Consider the following 17,731-nt stretch of genomic DNA (forward strand, 5'->3'; position numbering starts at 1 on the left):
CTATTTTTGATACCGTAGGTGCACAAACAGATTACGTGGCCCAGAGAGAGGCAGTGCATGCTGATGGGGGACGGGGCTGCAGTCCCTCCACGTGAGAGGCAGCCCTGGGCCTCCTGCGTGGGCGGGGCCTGCACGGGGTCAGGGCCAGGCCGAGAGCCCATCTGTTTATGATTTTAGGGGCCGGCGCGCACAGGGTCCGACCTGCCCCAAAGCAGGATCGGGGGTCAGGAAATGACCCTGGAGTGGGGGTGGGGGGGCCTTCAGGGCAGAACAACTGGATTCACGTAACAGGCCGGCTGCAGCGTCCGGGCTAATGGTCCCCCTGCCCCTCCCCCTCCCGCCCCCCCCCACAAGACCCTCGGAGGAGGGAGGAAGGAGCAAGGATGCCCCAGGCTCAGGAGTCCTCACGGCGAGGGCTGGCGGCAGCCTGCGTCCCCGGGCACGAGGTTTACGCACACCACGCTCGCCTGCAGAGCCCAGGCCCCCAGGAGGGCACAGGGGACCTCGCAGTGCCCGTTCCCAACCCCAAAGAGGAAGGGGTGGCTCGCCATGGGCTACGAGCCTCCAGGGCTCTGGGGGGGGCACAGAACGGGGGGGGGGCAGGCACACGTGGAGGGAGACAGGGGCTCCCCCGAGAGGTGCAGCTCACCCCTTCTTCACCCAGATCCCACCTCCATGCCCTCCTCATGCGGTGGCCGGGGGGTGGAGCGGGGTGCTGACCAGGGAGGGGTCAAGCCTGGGGCAGCCGGGCGACCCCAGGAGCCCCGTCAGCACAGCCCAGGCCAACCTCCCTGCCCTTGGCAGTCAGCTGCCCGGACTCAGGGACTTGAAGCCCATGACCCTGGAGAGGGCTCGGCCCCTGCCCACAGGGCGGGTCACAGCCCCATGGCCATGGCCTCTCCCTGGCTCATCAAAGGTGCCCCGACACGGAGGAGCCCCCCTTCTGACCCACTTTAGTCCATCCTGGCAGCTGGAATCAAACACGACAGGAGGTGCCTGCTGTGACCCAGCCTTGGTTCTGGGGCGGCTCCCCGCCAGGTGGGCAGCCCTGCACCTCCCCCATGGGGCTCCCGGGGGAGGGGCCGGGAGGGCTCCTCCTGCCCTCGGGCAGCGCACACGGGCACTCCCTGCGGCCCAGGCCTGAGCTGGCAGGTGGAGGCCTCTGCTCAGGGTGTCCCCTGCGGGCAGGCGGGGTCAGCCGCGGTCCCCGCGCTCTGCTCTGCCCTCCCTGGCCTCGCTGATGAGCCCGGAATTCGCAAACCGAGGCCCACTCTGAAGGCTGCGCGTCGTATATCTGCACAAATTACATTTCGGCTTTTATTAGTCCCAGATCGCTCTCATTTCCCGCTGAGTATCTTGTGGATATCGTTAACATTTCTACAGCTTTTTTTTTTTTAATATTTTTTCGCATTCTCTGAAAATGCATTACCAGAAACATTATTTAAAAAGAGTGCTCTGACCAGCGTCCCCTTCCCTGTTTAATCAGTCCAGCTGCTGCATCTTTTAATTTCGCCGAGCCGTATTACAGCAGGTTTTCCAATACACAGGAGCAGCTGGACGTGGTGAAAGCATCTATCTCTAAGAAACGACAGTTGAATTAAAATACGAGAAGCCCAGCGGCTGGTGGAGAAGGCACGCAAAAATGCCACCCCAGCACCACCTCTGACCCCAGGCACAGGGAGGGGAGGGGTGCAGGAACAAAGGCCACCTCTCAGAGCCACCAGGTCCCAGGCCCCGCCAGCTCTGCCAGGAGAAAATGGGGCTCGGCCTCTTTAAGAGCTGCCTCAGGCCTGCCACGGGCTCTGTTGTTATTAATTATTATGATTATGATTAGTTTTCAAGAGCACTAGAAAAGGACAGGCGGGAGAGAGGCAGGCTGAGAGCTGGGGTGGGCGGCATCAGGAGGGGGGTTGGAAAGAGGTACCCTTGGCAGAGAGATGGTGACCTCTGAACCCGGGAGGAGAGGTGGCGGCAGAGGGGTGCAGGCTGGGGGTCTGGCCTCTGTTCTGCTAGAGGGAGAAGGGGTGGGGGGCAGGGGAGGGCACCCAGTAATATACCTTCACGGGACTCCTGGGCCAGACCAGCCTCCCCCTCCCGCTTCTCCCAGACACTTGGTCAAGGCCACATCTCAAGTTCTAGCCAGACTGGGAGGGAAGGAAGAAGGAAGAAGAGAAAAGAAGGGAGGAGGAAGTCAGTCCTGAGCTCCAGATCCGCCAGTGCTTCCCTGCTGACTCCTGCGAGCTGGCCTGTCCAGGCCCCTGGTCCAGGGAGAAACACGGCGCAAAGCTGGGCCAGGCCGCAGGGCCCACCCCGTGCCCCAGGACTCCTCTAGCTCAGCGACGGGTCTCCCTGCTCCCCTGGCCGTGAAAGGGGGCGTGACGAGCCCCACAGACACCCTCAGGCCCCAGACGCGAGGCCATCAGCCCCCGAAGGCCTTCGGCAGCAGGTGAACCAGGGCTCAGCCCTGTTCTCAGGCAAAGAGCACGGCTCTGCGGTCCCCGCACAGGCACCGCGGGACCCGTTGGGGTGGGGGGCGGGGGCAGCCTTGCCCGCGGTGCCTGCCCACCCCGCGTCTGCACACTCACTGCTTTGACTGTTCTGCCCTTTTACAGAGAAAGGGGAGGCTCAGAGGGGCCAGGACCCGCGTGTGAGCCACCCACGGGGCAGTTCCTCGTGATGGGTGCCGCAGCCGCGTGGACGGCCCTCACCAAGAATTCCCGCTTTAGAGGAAGGCCCCTTGGAGCACGGTAAGGAAAGGGGGGTGCCCAGATCCCCTCTGCAACCTGCGTGGCCCCAGAAGCCGGGTCGGGCCCCACCCAACTGTAGGGAATCTACTCGGGGGCACTGCTGTCCCCTGGGCAGCCTCAGAGAGAACTCACTGGGCCCACAGCCTCTCTAGCCCCCAGGGCCAGGCCCCCGGTCAGGGAAATGGGCCCAGCGTGGGCCGGAGCCGCTGTAGCTCCCGCAGGGACCGGGGAGGGAGGGGGTGAGAAGGAAGCTTCGGTTCCCCAGCGGGGGCCCTGGGGCCCGCTGGCTCCATCCCACTCACTCACCCAAGGTTCTTTTATGACCTGGTTTTCTGATTTGCAGCTGCAGGGAAAAAACTTTAAAACCCAACCCACTCAAGGCCTGGGAACAAGTAAGGAGGGGAAAGTTACCTGGGTCAGGAGGCCGGGGATGGGGGTGTCCTGGGAGGAATGGAATGGTGGGACCACCTTGCGCCTCCCCATGTGCTGTGCGTGATGAATACTAAATAGGACACCTTGATGAAAATGATCAATCATTAGTCAGGCTTACTGCTGTTCTGTGGGGTCTATTTTGCATCCCAAGGGCCTGGCCTAAATGGGGGGAAGGGGTGTTTCCAAGGACTCCCCAAGACAAGACAGCCCAGGGCCCCCAGGCCTCTGGGACAGGTAGGGTCCTTGGGCCAGGCACCGGGAGAGGTCAGCTTGGGGCAGAGGGGGCCCATCCCGGGCATAAGGAATCCCAGAGAACAAGGCAGCCCCCACCCCAAAGTACGGCCTCTCAAGACCACCCTCTGTGGGCAGCAACCATCCTCGTTCACAGGCACCCACGGGAGAACCCCACAAGGGTCCAGCACACCACTCTCTGCAGGGCTGGAGGTCCTGAATATTCAGACAAGTTACGGGCTGAGAGGGGGAGAAGCAGTTAGACAGCCGGGCTCCTCAGCTGAGGCTGGGGACCCCGGGGCAGGGGGAGGTCTCGGGGCTCTTTGGAGGATGCTTGAATGGGGGGCAGAGGCTTCTGGCCTCTCCAGTTGTCTGGAAAGCCTTCCCTCGAAGCCCACCAACGCTGCCTCTTCCAAGGACCCAGCGGCGGAGACAGCCGAGACCTACTAAGCCCCCAGAACAAGAGCCTCCCCTCAGGGTCAACCCACCAGGAGGACGCGCTGCCCCGCCGCGGGCATCGCCGCCGTCCTGGGCACCCTCCGGGCGCCGCCTGCAGAACTCTCAGCCCGGCCGCCTCACCCCTGCCCCGCAGTGCAGTTTCTGAGATGTGAGGGTCGGCTGAGCCGGAGGGGCCCACGGTCCAGGGGGTGAGGGCAGATGGCTAGCCAGCCCCCTCCCCGCCGTGAGGTGTGGGGCAGCAAGGATTCAGCGCAGCTGAGCTGTTGGCATTCGCGAGCCCTCCGGGGGAGGCTGTCGGGCCGGCGGGGGCCCACCCTGCTATCGGCTCTACACCCGTCAGTCGCTTGTGGACAGTGGTTGCTTTTACACCATTTTATCCACCACTCCCCAACTCTGTCAAATGAGGAAAAGAAAACGGGGGTGGTGCTGGATGCAGACAGCTAAGAGGGCTGGGATCAGTGGCCCACAGTTTCATCAAGGTGAAGGAGCTGGTCCAGGGGCTGGCATGGGGGGCTCCTCCACGCCCCGCTGGTCTTGCAGGTGACTGCACACTGCAGATGACAGAGGATCTGTTTGCTGGCTTTCAGGGGAGGCAAAGACGGCAAGGAGAGAGCCTAACCTCTCACCCCAGCCTTGTCCTTGACACCCCATGTGCCCCACCCACCATGACTTCCCGGGAAAGAGGATGTACCAAGGTGCCAAGCTGGTGGTCGGTGTGGCACCTCCCTGAGCCTCAGGGCCTTTACACTGCCTTTTCCTCCACTGGGAACACCATTCTCAGGTATCACGTGGCTCCCTGGGCTCCAAGCCTTTGCTCACGTCACCTTCTCGGGTGGCCGACCCTAACCACTGTTTGAAACGCACACTCCACGCGCCCCCCCCCCGGCCCGCCCACTTCTCCAAGGTAACAAGTCATGTGGCTGGCTGGCTTTATTACTGCCTCTCCTCTTTAGAAAGTAAGTTCCACAAGAGCAGGGATTTTGCCTGTTTTGTTCGCAGCCATATCCCCAAGTCCCTGAACAATAACTGTCTGTTGAATGTATATTGTTTAAAATGTCACATGGGGGACTTCCCTGGTGGTGCAGTGGTTAAGAATCGGCCTGCCAATGCAGGGGACACGGGTTCGAGCCCTTGTCCAGGAAGATCCCACATGCCGCGGAGCAGCTAAGCCTGTGCACCACAACTACTGAGCCTGCGCTCTAGAGCCCGTGAGCCACAACTACTGAAGCCCGCGTGCCTAGAGCCCCTGCTCTGCAACAAGAGAAGCCACCGCAGTGAGAAGCCTGTGCGCCGCAACTAGAGAAAGCCCGCGCACAGCAGCGAAGACCCAATGCAGCCAAAAATAAATAAATTAAAATGTCACATGGGACTTCCCTGGTGGTCTAGTGGTTAAGACTCCATGCTTCCACTGCAAGGGGCACAGGTTCGATCTGTGGTCGGGGAACTAAGATCCTCCATGCTGCGTGGTGCAGCCAATAAATAAATAAATAAAATCCAAAGTCTACTTGTTGAAAAATAAATAAATAAAATGTCACATTATGAAAATATCCAGAACAAGGTCGAGTGGAGGTACAGAGCACATTTGGGTGGGGGTGAGGGGCTTGTAGCTACAGCTCCTCCTCATTCACTTGACAAAGAAGATCTCCCTCGGGCCTGGCAGTAACGCACCCGTGAAGGGTGAGGAAGGAGGTAAACTGCTCCGGCTGATTGCTGCCGGTGGGAAGGAGGGCCCAGCGTGCCAGAGCCTCGGAGTGTTTTATAGAAAGAGGAATCTCTCATTTTAAAAAATGTTATCTGGGCAGAAGAGCTAAATAGACATTTCTCCAAAGAAGACATACAGATGGCCAATAGGCACATGAAAAGATGCTCAACATCACTAATTATTAGAGAAATGCAAATCAAAACTACAACAAGGTACCACCTCACACCAGTCAGAAAGGCCATCACTAAAAAGTCTACAAATAACAAATGATGGAGAGGGTGTGGAGAAAAGGGAACCCTCCTGCACTGTTGATGGGAATGTAAGTTGGTGCAGCCACTACGGCGAACAGTATGGAGGTTCCTCAAAAAACTAAAAATAGTTTAGCAAGCCCCCTCCTGGGCACATGATCCAGCAAGCCCACTCCTGGGCATATATCCGGACAAAACTATAATTCGAAAAGACACATGCGCCACTATGTTCACAGCAGCACTATTCGCAATAGCCAAGACATGGAAACAACGTAAATGTCCATAGACGGATGAATGGATAAAGAACATGCGGTACATATATACAAAGGAATACTACTCAGCCATAAAGAATGAAATAATGCCATTTGCAGCAACATGGATGGACCTAGAGATTATCATACTAAGCAAGAAAGAGAAAGACAAACACCATACGATATCACTTATACGTGGAATCTAAAATATGACACAAATGAACATGTCTACAAAACAGAAACAGACTCACAGACATAGAGAACAGACTTGTGGTTGCCAAAGGGTAAGTGCGGATGGGGGAGGGATGGATTGGGAGTTTGGGATTAGCAGATGCAAACTAGTATATACATAGGATGGATAAACAAGGTCCTACTGTATGGCACAGGGAGCTATATTCAATATCCTTGATAAACCATAAAGAAAAAGAATATGAAAAATATATATAGGTATAACCGAATCACTTTGCTGTACAACAAAAATTAATACAACACTGTAAATCAACTAGACTTCAATAAAATTTTTTTAAAAATTTTATCAACCAAGTAAAAACTTTAACACCCCGGAGATCAAGAGAACTGGTCTGCGGGCTGTATTTGCTCACAAGCTCCTGGTGTCAAATGCAGATGGCACTTGGCCCGAGTGAGGCAGGGCCTTGTTGGGCACCTGGGGGATGCCTGGTGTGAAGGAGTGACAGCAGAAGCACCGCCCCCCGAACTCTCCCTGGCCTCTGGGAGAAGCCCTGAGGCCAGCACGAACCAGTTAAGCTCTGGATGGAACCAAAGGGGAAGCACTGGGGGCCTGCGGGAGGGCGGCACTGGGCGGCGGTGGTCCCTTGGGGCCAGAGCGATGGGGGCTGCAAAGGCTGGGCGGCGGGAGGCCCGAGGCCCACAGAGGCGCTCATAGCCTCCTTGAGAGCTCCGCCCCACCTTCCACGTTGCTGGGTCCCTGGTGGCCCTCATCAGTGGTAATTACGTAATTAATGGTCTAATGAGCCGGTTCACCTGTGCATCCCTCACTGGAAAGCAGCCTGATGAGGGCAGGGGCTTCATCTGTTGGGGCCTAGGCTCTAAGCCTAGAAACTGCCCCAAGTAGCTGCCTATTAAATGCTGCCTGGATGGGTGGATGGATGAACAGATGGGTCAGGGTGTGTTACCTGACCCTCAACACAGCCCTGACGACTGATGACAGGCCTGGAGGCCAGGACACGTGCAACAGCCAACCAGGAAGGGAAGATGGAGCTTATGCTCTGCCCTCCACAGCCCCCTGGGTCACAGCCCTCTGTGCCCGAGCCCACTCGCTTGTCAAGCCCATCTCTACTTAGCCTACAGCCTGCGCAGGGGCCAAGCTGGGCGCTGAGGATACACAGGAAAATGCAATGGCTCCTGCCCTCCTGAGGCAGACACAGGCGAGGCTCTGGGGGCGGGGAGAGGAGGTGGCCAGGGCAGGCTGGAAGGAGGGGGCCGCCCCATGGGAGGAGCGGCCTGAGTGAGGGTGGGGGCGGGAGGACTGAGCAGGTGGGGTGGCTGCAGTTACCGCCCCTCCTCCACCTCAGGTGGCCTGCCTGCTGCAGCCGATGGTCAAATGCCCGCTGTCCTCATGGTACCAATCCCTGGCAATCCTGCAAAGTCACCCCCATTTGTCAGCTGCCTGCATCACTGCTCCCGGGGAAGGGCCACTCTCCCCCACTCTGGGAGGCCCACTGGTCTGTGGCCAGAGCTGGAGTGGGGTCTCCGACTTGTTTCTGACAGGGGCGCCTGCATCCCCCTCTATCGCCCGGCCAACAGGGCCAGCTGCCAAGAGCAGTGAGCCGCCAGAAGCCACTTTCTGCAGAGCATTCTGGAGGTCAAACCTCCCCCCTCGTTTTGCAGAGCGTTACTGGAAGCCCAGAGAGAGGCAGTGACTTGTCCAGGAGGCCCAGCAGGGCTGAGATCCCTCTACAGCTCTGTGCCCCAGAATGGCCCCTCTGTCCACCAGAAGATGAACTCTGAGCTGGAGGCCAAAAGTGGGGGCCCAGATCCTCCTCCTGGACACCCAGTTTCCCAGGGGTCAGAGAACGCCCCCCTTCCTCAGCCCGGGCGGAAGCCTCCCCCCTCCCTTCTCTGCCTCTGACACCCCCTCCCTCTCTGCAGCATGCTGACAGCCCCTCCCAGCCCCGCTCCACCTGGGGGAGCTGGGGAATCGGCGCCCCCTCCCGCCCCCAGCCCCCAGGGGAGGAAGCGGCCTGTCAGGCCGCCACGGCGTGTCAAATCCTCTTGCTGCCTAATTGTGAGACGGCGGCGTTTAAAGAAACGCTTTTCTGGCCGCCTGCCACACCGCAAACTGCTTGGTATAATTTTATTATTAAGGAGAGAGAAAAAGAGGGAGGGGGGTTAGAAGAGAGAGAGAGGAAAGGAGCGAGAGAAGGAAATTGCTTAGTCCGAGTCAGCTGGTGGAGTATTCTCAACGCGAAAGCGGGCCGGCTTTCCAGTTGGCAAGCTGACTCCGTTAATTGCGCATTCAGCCTCTACTTAGGGTAATTGAAACGAAGCGGGGCCCGGGTCTGACAGTTAGGGTCTGCGCCTCGGCCGTTAACCCTTCCGCCCCCGCCCCCGCCCCCGCGGCTCCCACGCAGCCCGGGAGCGCGGGCGGCCGGCGTGTGCCCCAGCGCCGGCAGGGTTAACGCGCCTCGGGAGCCGGGCGCCGGCCGAGCGGGGGATGGGGACAAGGACGGGGAGCCGCGCGGGGTGTGCGGGGGCGTCTGCGGCCTCGCCGCCCCCCTGCAACAGATGTTTCAGGCGTGTAAGACAAAGGTAGAGCGCCTGCCGCTGCCGGGAGAAAATCCGCAGGACTCCCTCAGGGGCAGGTAAAATTTCACCTTCTATTTGTGTTCCCCCCGCCCGCCCCCGCCCGGTTTCCCGGCCTCTGCGCCAATCCGGAAAGCGCCACCAAAGACGCCGCGCCGCCGCCTCCGCCGCCCAACCCGCTGACCCCAGCAAGGTCGCGGCGACCTCGGGCTCCGCCAGACGCGCGCGGGCCCCTCCTGGGGCGCCCCCGGCCGCGGTCCCGCGATCGGAGGCGCCGGGAGCAAGGAAGGGGCGCTCTTCCCGCCACGAGGCGGAGGCGAGGTGGACGCCGCGCGCCTCCCTTCTGCCCGCGCTGGGACCCCGGGGGCTGCGCCCCTTCAGCCCCCATCATTCATCTCCCTGATTCCCGCTGTAGCCGCCCTCGGAAGTCAGCCGAGTGAAGCAGCTGTTCCTTGCACACTCCACTTGACCAAAGATGATGATAAATGAGGCCCGGGCCGCGTCGGGGACGCGGCGGCCGCCGCGAGGGGCGCGCAGGGCGGGGCGTACGGCCCGCACCCCCTCCCCGCGCTCTGGGAAGGGCGAGGACGCGAAGGACAGACGGCGACGTGCAAAATCAAAGGCCCGCACTCCCCTCCCGGCGCCCCGCGCTGCCCCGGCGCCGGCGGAGAGAAGCCGGGCGGAGAGGTGCGCCCCGAGCACCGCGGCCCAGGCGGAGACCCCCTCCTCACGGTGGCGCCGCCGCCCGGCCACCCCTCCGCACCCCGGCCCCCGGTGCCTCGGTCCCCACCGCGCCCTCGCCCCCACCCCCGCGCCTCAAACCTATTAACGCTCGTAAATAATGAATAATGGAGCGAAGCTTCCCTCGGCAGCGCGAGGCTGCGGGCGGGGCCGCCGCCGCCAGCTGCGCCCGGTCCCGGGGAGGGGGCGCCCCGGCCGGGCGCGGGGGCTCGGGCGCGCGGCCCCGCACACGTGCAGCCGCGGCGCGCAGGCGGGCACCCCGCCCGCCGAGAAGGGGGAATCCCGCTCTGCCCTCCCCAACGCCACCTCCCCTGGAGTCCTCTGGCACCGAACGAGGCGAGAGAGCGCGCGCGAGCTTCCCAGCCAGAGACGGTTATTTTTAACCTGCTCCCCTTTCCATCCCAGCCTCTCGGGTTTGCGCGCCCGCCTCCCCCCCCCCGCCCCCCCCCAGCAGCCGAGGACGCGGGCTCCTCACCTCGCTCAGCGGCTCCGGACTCCGAGCGCCTCCCCCAGCCCGCGGCCCCCGCCCCTGCGCGGGCATCGCGCGGCGGAATCTCAGCCTGGAAAGGACCGATTAGCAGCCGCGTGCCTTTCTGCGAAATATTGGAACCGGCTGGGCTGGGGGCGGGGAGCCCGGCGCGCTCGTCCCCTCGCCTCCCTCCGCGCTCGCCTGGGCGGCGAGGCGGCGAGGCTCTCCCTCCGCAGACGCGGGGCGGCCGGGCCGGGGCGCCAAGCCCCCTCTGGATTTCGCCCTTCTCTCCTCAACACCCACCCTTCTTCAGTCATCGAGGAAGCTGGCGCTTCTAACCCGCGGACCCTCCGGCAGCGGCGGCGCCAAGTGGTGCGCCGCCTGCCCCATCTGCAGCCCCCTCCCTAAGCCGCTCCAAACACACACACCGTTGACACAGCAGCGGCCTTGCACACCCGCACCTTCAAGGCAGACCCGCCGGGCCGGGCCAGGGCGCACCGGGGCCTCCTCCCGGGCTCGCCCTCCCTCAGGCCCACCCTCGCCCCTCCCTCCCGGCCCCTTCCCCAGGAGGCCCAGCAGCTCAGACCCCTCAGGCAGCTCAGAGGCCTGAGGCACAGGAAGTTCACATCCACTCCCATTACCCTGCTCTCCAAGAGGCCACCCATCCAAACCCCAACCTGTCCTTAGCCCCAAAGGAGCTGCCTGAACCCAGGAACCCCTGAGGGCTTCCACTGGATCAGTCACTTGACATTTTGCAGACTCTGCTCAGGCCCAATCCTGGAGACCCCCAAGCACAGACCACCCCCGACCACCTCCCTCTGAACGAGGTGGGGGGCGAGAGAAAACCGCTGCAGAACAGAGGGGGGACTGGAGAGCAGGGGCTGGGAAGAGAGGGAAAGGGCCTTCCCGCCGGGAGCTGCCTGGCCCAGTGGCAGCGAAGAAAAGGGCCTAGCTGGGAACGGGGGCCAGATTTCTCCCCGGATTAGCTGAAGGGTGGGGGAGCCCGGGACCCCCACACCAAGGAAGCAGCCAGTGGCCAGGGTTGCTGCAGAGAGGGAAGCCTGGCCAGCCGGGGTGGAGGCAGGGGGATGCGTGTGGAATCCAGATGTGAGGACAGCTGGTCTGGTGACACCCTAGGGCCAGCTGGGAGGCCCAGCCTGGCCTGCAGGGGAGGCAGTCTGCGGGTAGAGCGGGGCCCCCTGAGCACACGCAGGGCCTGGCAGGGCAGAGCGGGGTTCTCCAGGGGCTTCTCCCCTCAACCAGCCTGGACACAGGGCCCGGGGCCTCCCTCAGATCTTGAAAGTTCTCGGTAGCCCTCAGACGGTGGAAGTGGGTGTAATAGCAGCGGCGTGGCACGCGTGCCTGGCCTCCTCCTGTGGCCTTCGTAGACTGTACTTCTGACCCTCAAACTGCCCTTCTAGGAGGCAACGTGACCTCTCATTTCACAGACGTGGAGACTGAGCCGCAGAGCGGGACAGGGGCCATGGCGGGGGGGGCCCTCCCTGTTCCAGGGCGCAAGGATGACAGTGAGGCCCCGGTTCACTCCTTCGGAAATTTCAGAAAACTGGTTTTCTTGGGAGAAAAAAGGGGCAGGGGGCTTGGTGTGGTGAAGCGCTGTAGGGAAGTCACACTGCCTTCTCCCCACCCACGTCCCCCCCCTCCCCCCGCAGAACCAGCCACCAAGGCACCAGGCCCCTACTGATGGTCTCAGGCAGGGCCTCATCTGCAGCCCAAATATAAATGTCACAAGGCCACGTACCACTGCTCTTTACATGCGTGTAGCTGTAGTCATGACAAATACACTACAACTTCATGCAGGGCCTGGCAGCTTTGCGTTGCCCAAACAACGGACAGCTCCTATTTTGATATGAAAGGGGGTCTCCATCTCAAGACTGGCTTCTGGGTGTGGGGACCCCTGCCAGATGAACAGCTGGGGCCACCTTGTGCTCTGGACTTCGCCGCCGCCCCCTCTGTTGGGAAGGGAGCTTCCATTTCCGGGCGTGGCTTGGATGGATGGCCTCCTGCACACACCCCTCTCCCAGGGTCGGGGCGGATCCTGGGCAGCGCCCCCAGACACGTCGCCTGGTGACCAGCAGCGCTGGCCTTTGGGGAAAGCACACCACCAGCTCTGATCCGGAGGTGGCCTGGGACCGCTCTTCTCAGGATGGAAAATATTTGCCTTTGGTTTTCGGCTGCCGCCTCGTGCTGGCTGACTTTCCCCCACACAGCCCTGAAACGTGGAGGTGCTGGAGGGTAAAAATGAGGGGAGGGCAGCTATCTGAGTCCAGCATCCAGCCGTTCTCAACAGCACTCTGTTTTTCTCCCAGGGTGAACAGAATACTTTCTGCCCGTTTTCTGCACGCTGGTTTTCTGTGCTCGCAGCTAAAGGCTAGTTTCCCTTTTCCCAGGCCCAGCCCTCTCGGGCCTCACCTCCAACTAAACCAGACCCTTCCAGATCTCCCTCCCCACCCCAGCTTCCGGGTCACTCAGCATCTGGGGGAAAGCGCCTCTCCCAGCTATACACAGCTAACTCAGCCCGACCCAGAGAGCCTTGTTCTGGAAAGCTGCAGGAGAATCCCTCCTGGCTGGCTCTGCGGTGGAAGAGTGGCAGTCTTCTCCCGAGACCGGAGCTCCAGAGAGATGTCACATTCACACTGCCCAGGCCAGCCAACTGTGATGGCTCACAGTTGGCTGGCTGTGTGGCCTTGGGGCACCGGGAGTTACCACCTGCCCCCGCTCCATCCCCACCCTGACTCTAACTACCTAGGTCCTGATGCCACACAGCTCTGCACACTGTCTGCTGGGTGGCCTTGGGCAGCTCACTGCACCTCTCTGAGCCTCACGCTCCTCAGCTGGAGCCTGCTCTGACCCCACACTGATGGGGGGGCCGCAAGGCTGGCGGAGACGCTGTGCTTGGTGCCCGGTGGAGGTTTCACGAGGGGCAGCAGCTTCCAACGCCATCCACGGGGGCGAGGGCCGGACCTTGCTCTACCTCTACCTCCCAGGGAGCGAAGTGGGGGGACAGAGCAGGGCCTCCGGGACTGAGGGTTAAGGTCTGCCAAAGGACTGTGTCCTGACCCCCACGGTGGGCGGGCGGGTTGTTTCCCGGCTGGAGTCCCCATGTGTGTCCTACGCTGCAGGGCATGTCTTAGTAAGATGGCGTCTGCTGAGCTGGGTCGAGGGTGATTCTAACAAGCTCCCAGGCGAGTCTGTCTCTGCCGGCCTGGGAGTCTGGGAGGCCGGGCTCGGCGAGGGGCTCCGGGTCCTGTCCGGTCTGAGGAGGGCCGTCCAGGACCAGGGACCAGGCTGTGGCTCGGCGTTCCTGAGCCCTCTGTCTCAGAGCCGGGGTCCCGCAGTGGCCTGGGCAAGCCCGGGACTCTGAATTCGGCCCTGTTTCCTGGCAGCGACACAGCGATGAAAGGGCAGCTCACGCTGCTGAACCCACCGTCACTTCAAGTCCAGGCCTCCAGGGCCTCAGTGTCCCCGTCGGGACAGCGGGAAGCTGGGCTAAAGTGATCCCACCCTTTCCCCTGATGGTTCCCGAACACTCCCCTTCCCTGACCCCTTCCGAGGGGCCAAGATATCTGGACCCCAGCATAGACCCCAGGGGCTGCAGTCCTGGGAGTACAGCGCTCACCAACACTGTTCTCACCGCCCCACGGGCCCGGCGCTGACCTAAAAAGCACTTTCACCAACAGACTTCATCCTCACGCCAGTCCCGCGGGCTGGGTCGCATGATCGCCCTTGTTTCACAGACGACAGCACTGAGCCCAGAGACCATACCCCGGAGGAGGGAACAGGCCTGCAGGGGCTGGACGCCGGCGCTCCCCGGCCTGGCCCCCAGACGTGCCAGGCCCTGGCGTATTTCTTCTGGGGAAACCACCTGTTTCGGCCCCACCAGCACAGGTGTGGATGCGGCGTCTGCATCTCCCCTGGCCAGCAGCTGCCCCTGGTCTAGTTAGGGATGTGTGGATAAGCTGGTACGGTCTCTTAGAGAGCTTTATGGCAATCTGGACCCAAATGGAAGCTAGACATGCCTCCTGACCCAGCAGTCCTGCCTACAGCCAGGCCCAGAGTCGTCTGCACAGGTTAACTGCAGCGTCGTTTGTAAAAGCCAAAGACCGGAGATCCCCTAAATGTCCCTGTGAAGGGGCTGCGGGAAACACACGTGGGGAATTCCATACAGTGGGTACGAGTGAGGAAGGACTTCGTGTGTGAATAGGGTGCCGCCTTCAAGTCGGGCAAGAAAAGCGCAGCGTAGAAAGTGTGCAGAGATGCCCCATTTGTACAAAAGAGGAGAGAGGATCCGAGTTTTCTTTTTTTACCGTTAGCATGTGACACCTACTTAAGAATTTAAAACTTGGGACTTCCCTGGTGGTCCAGTGGTTAAGAATCCGCCTTCCAATGCAGGGGGACACGGGTTACAGCCCTGGTCGGGGAACTAAGATCCCACATGCCGCGGGGCAACTTAGCCCACGCACCGCAATGAAAGATCCCGCATGCCGCAACTAAGACCCGAAGCAGCCAAAAAAAAAAAAAAAAAAAGAATTTAAAACTTATGCTATGGATAAATATCTGCTCTCCGGGCTGGCTCTGCAGGATGGCTGGAGAGCGCGCCTGGTGTCGGGCTCCCATCTGGCACGGCCGCTTTCCAGCTGCTGGACTGCAGAAGCCCGGGGGCCATCAGCAGGAGGGGAGGAACCCAGCTGCCGAGTCCTGCAGTGGACAGCAGAGGGGTCATACCCTCGTCCTACAGATGAGAAAACCGAGGCCCCACCTGAACCCCCATAGAGGCCACGTCCTCCCGCTTCCTGGTGCACGGCCTTGGGGACACACAAGCCAGGACTGGGTCAAGCCCTGAGCTGTGGAGGCAGCTGCCGCCACCAGGGCCCTTGATAAATGGGGCCCGGGGCTCACGGGGGTTGCTCCTGGTCAGTGGGTCACCGAACTTCCCACTCCATTTCTACCAGCACTGTGTTTCCCTTCGATCATCAAAACACTTAGAGGCAAAGGCCACCCTGGGCTCTGGGGGCCCTGAGACTGTGGGCTGTGAGGGCACGGCTCATGGGGACCCAGTCCAGGAACGCTGGGCCAATTCCCGGCTGAGCCACCCGTGCGCCGTGGGGCTGGGCCTCCGTTTCCCCGGCTGTGAAGAGGAGCGGGGGTCTGTCCCTCAGAGGGCGATGTGTCAAGGGACAGGGCCTGGCAGAGCAGGGCCCAACAAGCAAGCTGCTACTTCTAAAAGGTAAACATTTCTATAATTTTATATAACAGAGGGAAAGTTCAGGAAAATCCCTGACTGGTCCTAGTGCTGGCTACGGAGCTGCGGCCAAGAAGGTGGGAGCTCCTCAGGGTGACAAGAGCAGCGGGTGCCTGCCATGCTGGCAGAGGCCCGGCGGGCAGTGCCCAGCCGGAGCAGGGCCCAGCCGTCTGGGTTCCCGAGCTGGCACGTTGGGCGGAACAGACTTGGCCAGCTGGCTGGAAGCCCCTGCAGCCCCAGGCCCATGGAAAGAGGTCTCAGAAAGGCCCCTGTGTCCACCCTTCTCTAGGCTGCTTTTTCCAGACCAGAGCCTCCCATGTCTTTGGAAAGAGCACTGAGTACCCAAGGTTGCCGCTGACTCACTGTGTGACCTCAGGTGAGTCACCCCACCTCTCTGGGCTTCCATTTCCTCACCCGTAAGACGGGGCAAGTGATAAGTGCCCACCTCACGGGGTTGAGCAAAGACCCAATGAGAAAACGGACATAAAAGTGCTTTGTCATCATCACCCTCGTAGCTAATTCTAACATGATGCTTACGTGTGCAGAGCCCTGTTCTAAGCAGCAGTCAACGTATTTTTAACTCCTCTTACAGATGAGGCAACAGAGGCACAGAGAGGTTAGGGCACTTGTCCAGAGTCGCACAGCTTGTGAGGGGCAGAAGCACCGTGACAGGAAAGTACTGTGAGGGCTAATATTATTATTATAATTCATGGCTGTGGGTCAGGCCAAGGATGGGCACGCTTCAGGCTCAGTTCCCGAGGCAGCGCTGGCCAGCCCAGAGGGGTCACGTGCAGGGCAGAAGGGCCCTACATCACACCCGAGCGGGAGCAGGGGCTCAGAGGGGGCTTCCCGGAGGCTCGCCCTCACCGGGTCCGAGTGGCGTGAGACCTTGCGGGCCGTGGTGGGGTCTGGAAGTGTCAGGCACAAGCGCCCGCAGAGCTCAGCAGCCAGTTCCAAACACTGGTGGGGAGAACGGGTGACAGCCTCGGGGTTCCCCAGAGCCCCCCAGGCGACACCGCCCTCTGGAGCCGGAGGGGCTGCCGCGCCCACCCCTCCAGCGCGCGTCCACCAGCTCCAGTCTGGCTCACAGTGGCCAGCGGGTCAGCGCCCTTCAGCGGCACATCGCACGCCTGAGGCCCAGCGAGCGCAGGGGGCCGCGCAGCGCAGGGGCTCAGAGCCGCCCCCGCCCCCATCTCCGCCCCCCCACCCCTTGCAGGCCTGCACCAGCCTCTTCTCCCTCCCTGTCCCACCGCAGAGGCCGTGTGACTCTGAGGCCTGGGGGGCAGCGGCCTCCCTCTGGCCGAGGCCTCCCTGGCGCTGCTGTCTGGGTGTGGGAGGGACGCAGCTCCCAGCATATGAGGAAGGGCCACGGGTACCCGGAAGGGCGTGAGATTCCCATGGGAAAGGCGTGGTTTTAGCAGCAGCCCCTCCAGGCTGGCTCGGCTGGCGGATAAGCTCCAGCCGGCTCCTCGGGCACCTGCCCCTCCTGGAGACAAAGGCTGCGGGGCAGAGGCCAGGACACGCGCAAACGTGAGAGGGAACCCCAGGCAGCCCGTCCTGGCCTTCCCTCTGCGGCAGCTCCATCTTTTTTCCTTTCCCCTCCTTTTCAGGCAAACCTGACCCTCGAGAACTGGATGGGCCCGCAGGTCCACACAACACCCCACAGCCCCCGGAGCTCCCCTGCCACTCCCCCTTTACCCACAGGGCCAGCGCCGGAAAGACTGTCTCCCAAATAAACTGCATTTAGAGATCACCCTGTGTTCTCTCTCATGGGTGCAAAAGGACGGCAAATTAGGCCTTTGATGGACATGAGCAAGCCGGGGGTCGTGGGCCTTGTGCCTGTTGAATGAGTGAGTGAGTGAATGGATGGATGGATGGGTGGGTGGATAGACGGGTGGGTGGGTGGAATTCCAGCCCCAAGCAAAGCCATTGCTACTTTTTTTTAGCCTGAGCAAAATAAGATTTCCTCAAAGCTTTTAAGAACATGGCAGGCGGGACTTCCCTGGTGGCGCAGTGGTTAAGAATCCGCCTGCCAATGTAGGGGACGCGGGTTCGAGCCCCAGTCTGGGAAGATCCCACCTGCCGCGGAGCAACTAAGCCCGTGAGCCACAACTACTGAGCCTGCGCTCTAGAGCCCGAGAGCCACAACTACTGAAGCCTGCGCGCCTAGAGCCCGTGCTCTGCAACAAGAGAAACCACCGCAACGAGAAGCGCACACACCACAACGAAGAGTAGCCCTCCGCTCGCCGCAACTAGAGAAAACCCCACGCGCAGCAATGAAGACCCAACGCAGCAAAAAATAAAATTAGAAAACAAACAAACAAACATGGCAGGCCATTCCCAAGGTCCCAGGGGTCCCCTCTGCAACCACACAAGCACACGTCGTGACGCCTGGGCTGGGAAATGG

General features: G+C 61.3%; 1 protein-coding gene and 1 long non-coding RNA gene across 6 annotated transcripts in view; one reads left to right on the forward strand and one right to left on the reverse strand.

The window, feature by feature from the left end:
• Positions 1–17,731, reverse strand: part of RAI1 (retinoic acid induced 1) — a 107,332-nt gene that overhangs the window by 15,686 nt on the left and 73,915 nt on the right. The window lies entirely within an intron of this gene.
• LOC309618789 lies at positions 7–17,548 on the forward strand. The gene is made up of 3 exons (XR_014238621.1): positions 7–8,913; positions 15,614–15,700; positions 16,935–17,548. It is a non-coding gene; the product is annotated as an uncharacterized lncRNA (long non-coding RNA).

The sequence above is a fragment of the Balaenoptera borealis genome (assembly GCF_965194805.1).
Source record: "Balaenoptera borealis genome assembly, chromosome: 20".
Classification (NCBI taxonomy): Eukaryota; Metazoa; Chordata; class Mammalia; order Artiodactyla; family Balaenopteridae; genus Balaenoptera; species Balaenoptera borealis.